Below are 11,126 nucleotides of genomic sequence, written 5' to 3'. Positions count from 1 at the left end.
TGGCCCTTAGAAACCACAAAAAACCAAGATGGTGATACGTCTCTAAAAAGAGAAGCAGTTATGACAACCTCATATTCCCAAAAAGTACTGCATTTCATGATCAATGTTTAGTCTGTTTTCAACAAAATGTAAACGCATGATCCAACATGCCTCACATTGTCACAATTTTAGCTCCCGGTTTACCCCTGACATCATTCTTCACAACATCAGTACTATGGAGCCTAAAGCTCAGATGTATACAGTATTTTGAGCTGCACATTCTTTCTCATGTAGTGCAATAGAGTACTTCACATCCTGTTGTTTGAGAATCATCAAAGACATAGCAGGGGCAAATCTTGTTGTGCAGAAATGCCTTCACACGTCATATAATATACCTGCCCTAGGGGACAGGGCACACAAGCTGTGTTCCATGTTGTGCTTTCTCTTTGCTCTACACCACGACATGCAGCCTGCAAAGGCAGCCTGTTGTGCTTTGTGAGAGGTCCCTTAGGGTGGCACAATTCGTGCTGCGGCCCTTAGGGACCCTCTTTAGTACCCCAAGCCGTAGGTATCTGGGGCTACCATTTACTAGGGACTTACAGAGGGTGCTAAAGGTTTTGCCAATTGAAGAAACAACTGTGCAGTTTTGTGGAAAGAGATCTGGCACTTGGGACCTGGTTACCAGGAACCTAGTGCACTTTCAGTAGATATTACATCAGATACCAGGCAAAAGTGGGGGCTGCTCAAAAGGGTGCTTTCCTACATAACCTCCACCAAGACTCCTCTGCATCGTTTACTTCTGCTCCTGGCGACTGGAACCACAACTGGACACTTCAGGAACTGACAAGACCGTAACTCCAGAGACAACCTCGCCTTGCAACATTGTTTCTACTGCTCCTTCCAGCAACTGCAACATTTCTCCAGCTGTGCATCCTCCGGGGTCGACAAGACTTCAGCTGCACCAAGAAACAAGAAGGAATCTCCCTTAGAGTGAAGGAGTCACTCCCCTGCATCTGCAGGCACCTACAACTGTGATGCCCGGCTGCGTGGATCTGCTTTCACCTAGAACTGCGTGCATCCTGCAACACAGGTGGTGGTCTGGAGTGGTCCTCTTGGTCCTCTCTGCCTGCTGTCCGTCTTGGGAAACAGTGAGTCCTTATCTCTCCTTGCAGGAGAGTACCCCTGTGCACCATGACTCTTGCAGCAACCAAGGCTTGTTGTCTCCTGCTCCAAGGGATCTTCAGGCTCCGAGTAGCCCCGGCCCCCAGCACCTCTTCCTTGCAAGGACAGTCTCTCCTCTGCTGCTCCAGCGACGTGGGGCTCCTCTCTAGGTGTGCTGATTGGGCCTCACTGCAACTTACTGTGCCTGCTACCATTGGGTTGCCTGTGGGAGCTGCGACTGCTTCAGCTGATTACCCTGACTGCTGAGGGTCATCCCGGACTCCCCTCCAATGGTCTAGTCCCCTGGACCTTGCTGGTCCTCTTCAGCCTCGAAACGCTTCTTTTGCTGCCTCTTGCATTTCCCAAGGTTTGTTGGTGCTTCTTCTAAACCACGGACCATCTGTGACCCGGTGACCAATGTCCGACATCATCTGCATTGCTCCAAGTACTTCTCTGCAGCTCCTGGGCTCCACAGCTGGTCTTCTTCTTCTGTCGACCCGGATCTTCATCCACAGAAGAGTGGGTAGTGGCTCCTGCCTGAGTGGATGCGCCATCGTGGACTGGACTCTGTCCCTTTCTTTTGCAGGTCCTTTTCTCCCAGAATCCGCCTTTGGTTTCCTCTGGTCTGATTCTATTCTTACACATTCCATTTTCTAAGTCCTCTTGTTGGTCCTTGGGAAAACCAGGTACTTACTTCTGTTCTGCTGGTCACTCAGGATCAATTAGGTATTCGCATCTTGGGGTCCTGAGTCCTCCCAGCTCCCCTCTAACTACTCCATACCTTTGGGTGGGGGACTTCACTTCCCATTCCACTATTTTAGTTTATAGTTTGGCCCTCCCCTAGGGCCCTCACTATTTTCTATAATTCTTGACAATGCTTGTTGTTTCTATGTTAATTTCTGATTGCTATTCTGTGTGTGTATGTATATGTATGTATATATATATATATATATATATATTTGTATAAAGTACCTTTGTTTTTGTAACACTGTGTGGTTCGTTTCATGCATGATACATTATTTTGTGACTATTGTGGTATTGCATAAGCTTTGCATGTCTCCTAGATAAGTTTTGGCTGCTCATCCACAGCTACCTCTAGAGAGCCCTGGATTCCTAGACAGTGTCTTCATTCACTAATAGGGGTTCTCAGGGTGCTCAATGACTCCCAATTCTAGCATCTTGCGGACTTCAGCTTTAATGCTCTATTTTTTTAAAAACCTTTATCTTTGAATTTTAATGTAATCCCAACAAAAGGTACATGGACATAGCATATTCATACAGCATATACTTTTGGATGCAATGATTAATGAGTCAGATATCTATCAACAATACAGATATGAAGACAGCAACTATACAAGTAGTTGACAGTTATTCAATGAAATCTCACTCAGTAGTAGCATCTCCCTCCGGTCTAAGTGTCCCCTGTTTTTGAGTACCCTGTGTCCGAGTCCGTGCCAGTGTCCTCATATGTATTAAAAGCAGCCAACATCGCAGCCATGGCCATCAGGGCTCGCCCCAACCTTATTGTCTGGGAGAGTTGCATGTGGTGTTCCTTTGCCACCCCCCTATTCCAGGACGTCCATTACCCATGGGGACTCGGTAGGGTCCGTGCCCCCGTCAATCCCACCACTATTCTACGTTTTGCAAGCAGTAATGCTAATTGCAGAAATCTGTATTCAATGTTCCTTCTCTTATGGCCCTCGGACCCCTTCCAGCAAGCATGCACCAGGTGTTAGCAGATAGCTATCTCCACTGTTTCAGCAATGCAGGGTATAATCTTTGCCCAGAGTTCAGAACCCCCCCTGATTGACCACGCCAAATGGATAAAAGTGGCCCCCTCCTCCCCACAACGGGCACATCTTGCCTTACTGGTGGGGTCAATGTGGTTAATTTTGGCCAGTGTTATATATGTGCGATTTAGGAAGTTAAAGTGAAGTAGTTTGAATCTGTTGTTACATGAGAATGATTTCACAAGCGTGCTCCCAGCCTGAGTCCACTAAAGGTTCGCCAATGTCCACCTGCCAGGCCGCCCTTGCTCGATATTCCTGCTATGTCTGATCCTCCCTGAGAGCCTTATAAAGCAGGGAAATCAGGAGTCTACCCTCCCTCCAGCGTATCAATCCCCCCTCAGTGTCTGTGAGGATGGCAGGCCCGCTGGGTGCGTGTACCATTGCTCTTTCACAGTGTTTTCCACTTTGGCGTAATATAAAAAGTGTCCCTGTCCCACCCTGAAGGTATCTTGTGCTTCTTGGAATGTAATGAAGGTTTCTCCTGGGTATAGGTCCCGTGCAAGAAGGCTGCCACCCCCTCTCCATGGAGACCTTCACCACTATCTCGCATAGCTGAGGGGTGTGTTTAATCAAATATGGCAGTGGCATGGCTGCTCAAACTCCTCGCATAAGAAGATGGGGCAATGTGTCTCCTGCCATGGACCCCTGTAAAAGTATTTTCTGCCAATCAGCCCCATGTGTAAGCCACCTGGCTGCATGCTGTAAGTGTGCTGCGTATTAGTACAAGCGCCTATCTGGAAGAGCCAAGTCTCCCTCCATGTCCCTTTTCAGTACCGGTAAGGCGGCTACTGTGCTTCCCTGCCCATATCAAAGCTATGAGCAAACTGTCTAGGGTCCTAAACAATTGCCCTCATAATGGAAACAGTGTGTTCTGAATGTGATACAGGCACCTGGGGAGAACGACTATCTTGGCCACTGCTGCCTTGCCACTGATCGACAAGGGGAGAGTATTCCAGAAGGCGTTTGAGTTAGTAAGTCCCCGTATTAGTCGGTCGGCATTATCCTGCTGGTGTTCATCTGTGTCCCAGTGACCACAATACTTAGGTATAGGAATCTCTTCTGCTCCCATTTAATCCCCAGTGCTGGTAACTGATCACTGGGCACCCATGCTAGTCTCTCCATGGGAAACTGCAGATTTATTAGGAACCCCTAATACCCAGCCAATAGCCTCAAGTTGCTGCATCAAAACAGGCACTGCCTCTATAGTGGAGTGAATGTATACTAGGGCATCATCAGCGATTAGTAAGATGACGTGAGTAGTCCCCTGCAATCGTATGCCCCAAGCTCCCAGTTTCTTATGCAACAGAATGGCATAGATTCTATCGCCAAGGCGAACAGCAGAGGCGAGAGAAGACAGCCCTGGAGAATGACCCGCTCCACCAAGCACGCTTCAGATATACTACCTCCCACCCTTACTCGGACCACAGGTCCTGTGTACAAGAGATGCACCCATTTCTGGAAAGCCGGCCCAAACCCCGTCTCCTGGATGACCCTCGTGAGGTAACCCCACATCATCTTATCAAATGTTTTTTTTTATGTCTATGATACCAGCACCAGGTCTTGGTCTTAATTTTCTATCTCATGCAGAATATGTGTTAGGCGCCTCAGATTGAATGCAGTGCCACAGGAGGGCATGAACACACACTGGTCCTCATGGACCCAGGAACGCATTACTCCTGGCAACCTTGTCGCCAGCACTTTGCAAAGGATTTTTACATCACTGTTGATCACAGTAAGAGGTCTATGCGAGGAGGTCTCTCCCGGGTTTCAATAGGTTAATAATACCTACACGCATTGTCAGTGGTAGGACACCAAGGGCTCCCACCGTGATGAAGACCTTCAGCAGTTTTTCTCCCAGAACTCCAGAGCACATCTGATAAAACTGGGCAGAGAAACCATCACCACAGGGTGCCTTCACCCTATTGAGGTCACCGATTGCTGCCCGCAGCTCCTCCACTGCAAGATCCTCATTAAGACCCTGAGCCTCATCAGGCATAAGACGAGGCAGTGTCACCCTTATAAAGAACCTATCCGTCTCATCATGGTCTGTCTCCCTGCTCTCGCTGTAAACTGTGTGGTAGTGGGATGGAAGGGCTGTCAGTATGTCAGTGCGTCACGTCAGGACAGTCCCCCTCAAGTCATGGATTTGCAAAATAGGGGGGATTTATTGTTCTCTTTTCAATATCCATGCCAGTACTCGACCTGACTTTTCCCTCTCACTTTGTAGTCTGTCTGTAGGAGGTAAGAGTGTATTTATCCAGCGAGGCCCATAGCCGTTGAAGAGCTCTTTGAGTATGCATTACCTCAGCTCTAGCAGTGGGCAGGGTTGCCTCGTCTTTGTGTAGCATGGCCAGTTTCAGTTCTTGCCTGTCAATGTCAACAATAAGTTGTCTCTTCATCCCACATGCCCTCCCAATATTGGTGCCCCTCAGAACAGCCTCAAGGGCTTCCCACTCGGTTGCCCTGGAGCCTGTCAATTCCCAGTTGCTACCAATATAGGTCTGAAGTGCATCTCCCAATGTTTCCCGACAAGCTGTATCTGCTGACATGTCCGGTGGCATATGCCAGTGTCTGGTGGCATGTGTATCCTCCCCCCATTTCAATGAAAGCAATGCTGGAGCATGATCAGACATGTACTAGCCCAGATGCTCTGCCACTGCAATGCCCTGATATTGAGGCCTGTGTTAAGAATCCTATCAAGACTATATGTATGGTGTGTCAGTGGGTGGCATGTGTACTCATGAGTTTGAGGGTCGAATATTCGTCAACTATCCACGAGGTCCAGGTTTTGCAAAACGAGTTAAGGAGTCTGGCAATTCAGGTTTAGTGCCCTTTTTCCGCGGGTTCCGGTCCCAAATCCCCCAGTCTAGACCCTGTGTTATCCTCAATCAATCCCTGCATTGGAGTTAGTTTTGCACTGAATTAGAGTTAAAAAAAAAAATGACACTAATTCAGTGCAAACAGAGTATAAATATGCCCCTTAGCATCAAAACATGATGCTAATCTGGTTAGAGTAATTTATTTTGACTCAAACCTGTCTAACGTCATTTTTTTTAAAGCTAGCCTACCCTTTGCACCGGCTTGCACCATTCCATAAATATGGTGCCCATCTGGTGCTAAAAAATGGTGCAAGCTGGTGCAAAACTTTTTTTGTGCAAAACTGCGTTAGTGCAGTTTTGCTCCAAAAAGTATAAATAAGGCCCTCAGTGTTTCAAAAATAAAGTGTCTTTATTATACTGACAGAGTACCAAAAATACTGGAGAGGCAATACTCCTACAGGAGGTAAGTAGACACACTAATTATGCACACTTGTAATCAGAAATAGGCATAAATAGCAATAGAAAACAGTGCAATACCAATAGACATTAGTGACCCCCACCCAGGTAAGTGGAATCTGTAGAGGGGAGCTAGCGGAACTAGGAACCCCAAAACGTAAGAACCACAGTGTCCCCCTGCGACCAAGAAGAAAGGAGTAAGTTACTGTTTTTCCCCAAACCACAAAAAGGACTGAAAAGAAGAATAACGCACCACTCAGACAAGACTGCAAGAAACCAGTGGTGGATCCTGAAGAAGGAAGACCTGAAAAAGAAGGGGAACAAGTCAAGAACTCGTAGAATTGTCCCGTGGTGACAGGAGCCACTATTCACCCGTCTGTGGTTGCAGGAGTTGATTGACGATAGGACGAGCCGGTGAAGAGTTCCTGGAGGATGCTGTCAACTTCCCATGCCGGATGGAAGATTTCTATCTGTCTGTGGCCTGCAAAAGCCACCAAAAAGATTTGCAAAGGCAAGGGTCACAGAAGACAAAAAGTGGAGCTGCTGGGGACCGGCAAGGTCAAGGGGGACTCAATCCACAGAGGGGAGTCCCAGGGGATCCTCAGCAGTGCAGTGAGTCCATCCACAAAAGAAGAGGCAGCCCCCACAGAAGACCTACTGGCAGAGGACTCAGGAGTCGCAGAGGAGTCCACATAGCACAACTGAAGAAGGGTCCCACGTCGCAGGAGAAGCACAAACAGGGCTGCGCATCACAGGGAAGAGTGCTCAGGGCTGGGGCTACATCAAGCCTGAAGACCCCTTGGAGGAGATTCCAACAACCCTTGGTAGCTGCAGGTGACGAAGTGCACGGGGTACTGTTTATTCGTGGGGAGGCAAGGGCTCACCTTCACCAAAGTTGGACAACGGGCAGACAGGACCAAGGGGACCAATCCTGACCACCACCCGTGATCGAGGTTCCATGCAGCTCAGGATCAGAGGAGATCCATGCAGCTGGTCGTCATTGTAGTTGGTGCCTGTGGATGGAGGGAAGTGACTCCTTCACTCCAAGGGAGATTCCTTCTTGCTTCTTGTGCAGACTGAAGACTTGCCGTCCTCAGAGGATGCACAGCGTGGGAAATGGTGCATTTGCTAAAGAAGCCAGAGAACCAATATTGCAGGACGAAGTTGTCACTGTAGCTGCAGATTGTAGGTTCCTATGAAGTCCATTTGCAGTTACAGTGGCCAGAAGCCGAAGTAGACATTGGAGAGGAGTCCTTCTGCAATCTTGCAAGCCGAATCTGAGGACCCACCCGAGAGGAAGAATCTAAATAGCCCTGGAAGGGGGATTAATCACCTAGCCAGATGACCACCTATCAGGGGGAGCTCTGGGCACTACCCCTGGTTTGGTGATGAACAGGGGAGTGGTCACTCCCCTTTCTATTGTATAATTTCGTGCCAGAACAGCGAGTTGAGGTCCATGAACCGGTGCAGACTGGTTTATGCAAGGAGGGCGCCAAATGTGACCTTCAAAGCATACTGGTGGCTTGGGGAGGCTACCGCTCCCAAGCCATGTAACACCTATTTCCAAAGGGAGGAGGTGTTACTCCCCTCCCCCAAAGAAAATCCTTTGTTCTGCCTTCCTGGGCTTGAGCTTGTCAAGCAGTAGAAGGGCAGAAATCTGTCTGAAGGGTGGCAGCAGCGTGGGCTGCTTGGAAACCCCAGAAAGCTAGTAGAAGCAATGCTGGGGGTCCTCTGAGGAGCCCCCAGAGTACATGGAATCATACAACCAATACTGGCAACAGTATTGGGGTATGATTCCGACATGTTTGATACCAAACATGCCCTGGTTCGGAGTTACCATTATGTAGCTGGACATAGGTAGTGACCTATGTCTAGTACATGTGTAAAATGGCGTCCCCACACCCACAAAGTCCAGGAGTATAGAGCTGAAGTTCGTGGGGCCTCCTCTGGTCATGCAGGGGTGCCCTCACACACAGGTACCTGCACCCTGCCCTCTGGGCTAGGAGGGCCTACCATAGGGTGACTTACAGTGACCTGTTGCAGTGACCTGTAGTAAAAAGAGTCCTTGCACCTGTTAGAAATGGGGTCTTTGGTTGGCAGTCAGGTCACCCCCTGTCCAAGCAAGGACCCTCACTCTAGTCAGGGTAAAGGAGAATCACCCTCCGTTAACTCCGCTCACCCGCTTGGTAGATTGGCACAAGCAGGCAGGCTTAACTTCAGAGATCTAGGTGTAAAGTATTTGTACCAACACACACAGTAACTGAGTGAAAACACTACAAAATGACACAACACAGGTTTAGAAAAATAGAAAATATTTATCTGAACAAAACAAGACCAAAACGACAAAAATCCAACATACACAAGTCAAGTTATTAATTTTAAAAGCAAAAGAGTCTTAACTCCTCTTGTAAACAGGTAAAACACTGTTAGCGCTGAAAAGTACCTGGGTAGCGTAAAAATAACATGCACGGGCAAGTGTGCGTCGAAAAAGGTAAGTGGTGCGTTGATTTCTCACCCGCAAGCAAGACTGTGCGACGTTTCTCCTTCTCCGGTTGAGTCGGCGTGTGTCGTTTTTCCTCCCCGCAGGGGAGTGATGCGTCGATCCAGGCAGCACTAGGGTCCGGGCAGGTGTTTCACCATTTTCCCGCACCCAGCAAGGCTTGCGTCGAAAATCCTGCTGCACGTATAAGCAAAACCGCGCAATGTGGGTTGCAACGTTATCAGCCTCCGTCATAGGGTGCTGTGCGTCATTCTTCCAGCTACATGCGTTGATTTTCCAGACGTGATGCCGATGGGGTCGATTTCTGCTGCAAAGCCGGCAGCGTGTCGTTTTTCATCCACGTCTCGGAAGGTGCGTTGGTATTTTCCTCACACAGCAGTCTGTGAATAGAGTTTCAATCTTGGTCTGCCAGCTTCACCTGTCAAGGCCCCAGGAACTGGATAGGGCACCACTTGGCAGGGCAGGAGTCTCAGCAGAGAGTCCAGGTGCTGGCAGGAGAAGTCTTCGATGGCCCTGAGACTTCAACAACAGGAGGAAAGCTCAGGACAAGCCCTTGGAGATTTCTTCACAAGCAGGAAGGCACACAAAGTCCAGTCTTTGTCCCCTGGCACAGGCAGAAGCAGCAACTGCAGGATAGCTCCGCAAAGCACAGTCTCAAGCAGGGTAGCACTTCTCAAGGCAGAGATTCCTCTTGATGTCCAGAAGTGATCTAAGGTCTGTGGTTTTGGGTGCTCTTCTTACACCCATTTTGGCCTTTGAAGTAGGCCTACTTCAAAGGAAAGTCTCTCTTGTTTGTGAAATCCTGCCTTGCCCAGGCCAGGCCCGAGACACACACCAGGTGGTTGGAGACTGCATTGTGTGAGGCCAGGCACAGTCCTTTCAGGTGTAAGTGACCACTTCTCACAGATGGCTCATCAGGATATGCAGGCTACAATCCAGGCCCCTTTGTGTCACTGTCTAGAGAGTGGTGCAATCAGCCCAACTGTTAAACTGACCCAGACAGGGAATCCACAAACAGGCAGAGTCACATAAATGGTTTAAGCAAGAAAATGCCCACTTTCTAAAAGTGGCATTTTCAAACACACAATCTTAAAACCAACTTTACTAAAAGATGTATTTTTAAATTGTGAGCGCAGAGACATAGGCATGGGCACTGCAGGGGCCCCCAGGGGCCCTGCGGCACCCCCTACCGCCATCCTGGAACAGGATGGCGGTAGCTGGTGTCAGAATCCCCATGGCGGCGGAGCGCGCTCCGCCGCCATGGAGGATTCTGCAGGGCAGCGGGAAACCGCCAGTTTCCCGCATCTGACCGCGGCCGAACCGCCGCGGTCAGAATGCCCTGCGGGGCACCGCCGGTCTCTGACCGCCGGGGTCAGAATGACCCCCTTAATGTCTAATGCTACATTAAAGCCAATAGGCAGCTAACCTAAATACAACATGTAATGTGCTACTGGTGAACATTGAAGAACTAATATGCGCAGTGGTGAAACACAAAGTCAGTGGTCAAATACAATTAATGGCATAACATCTTGCACCCCAATGCGCCCACTGTCCTGGGTTTCCAGATCTTGGGCACCTCCTCCCCCGACCTTTCACAGGACTTCCAACTTCCAATTCGAGGCATGTGCTTCCTGGCAAGGGCAAGTCTCCATCCTCAGTGCAGCCATCTTATCTCAGGTTTTCCCACATCTCCAACCACTGTCACACCTTCTCTGGTGAGTTGAACAAGTGAAACTTACCCCCCAGTATCACAAGAAGACGAGCAACATATATTTAAGCCCCATTGATCGTAACTTTTGTTTAGCCTCTAGGAAGCCTTTCCAGGTATCTTGAACTTTGCGGGTGTAATCAGGCTACACTGAAATTCTATGATTTTCAAAACAAGATCTTTCTGCCTCCCAGGCTGCTCCAAGAATACTATTTATATCCCTGTAGTTGAGAACACGTGATATGATGTCTCTCAGGGGGATTGGGGTTCTGGTCTGGGAGGAGGGGGCACCAGCGCATGGTGTGCCCTCTCCATATAAAAAAAAGGCGAGAGGTCAGAAGGACACAGGGTCTCCCGGATCTAGTGCTCTACAAATTTCTGTAGCTGTACCTCCTCCGCTCTCTCAGGGAACCCCACCAGGTGAAGATCGTTTCGGTGAGACCTTTCTTCTGCGTCTTCTGCATGGGCTTCCAGGGTTTTAGTAGTTGTTGTTACATGGCCAATTGTTGTTTTAAGGCTGTGACCTCATACTGCAGGTATGAGATGGTCCCCTCTGCCACCTGAACCCTATCTGACACCTTTCAGAGGTCTGTGCGGAGGAGACCTACCTTCAGGGCCACTGTTTCAATGTTCCACTCCAACACCAGATGGGACTCAGACAGGACTCTTGAATCACCGCCATGAGTCCTGCCCATGAGGGCTCATCTGCCATC

This window comes from Pleurodeles waltl, chromosome 1_2, assembly GCF_031143425.1.
Source record: "Pleurodeles waltl isolate 20211129_DDA chromosome 1_2, aPleWal1.hap1.20221129, whole genome shotgun sequence".
In the NCBI taxonomy this organism is placed as follows: domain Eukaryota; kingdom Metazoa; phylum Chordata; class Amphibia; order Caudata; family Salamandridae; genus Pleurodeles; species Pleurodeles waltl.
Note: the sequence above shows the minus strand (reverse complement) of the source record.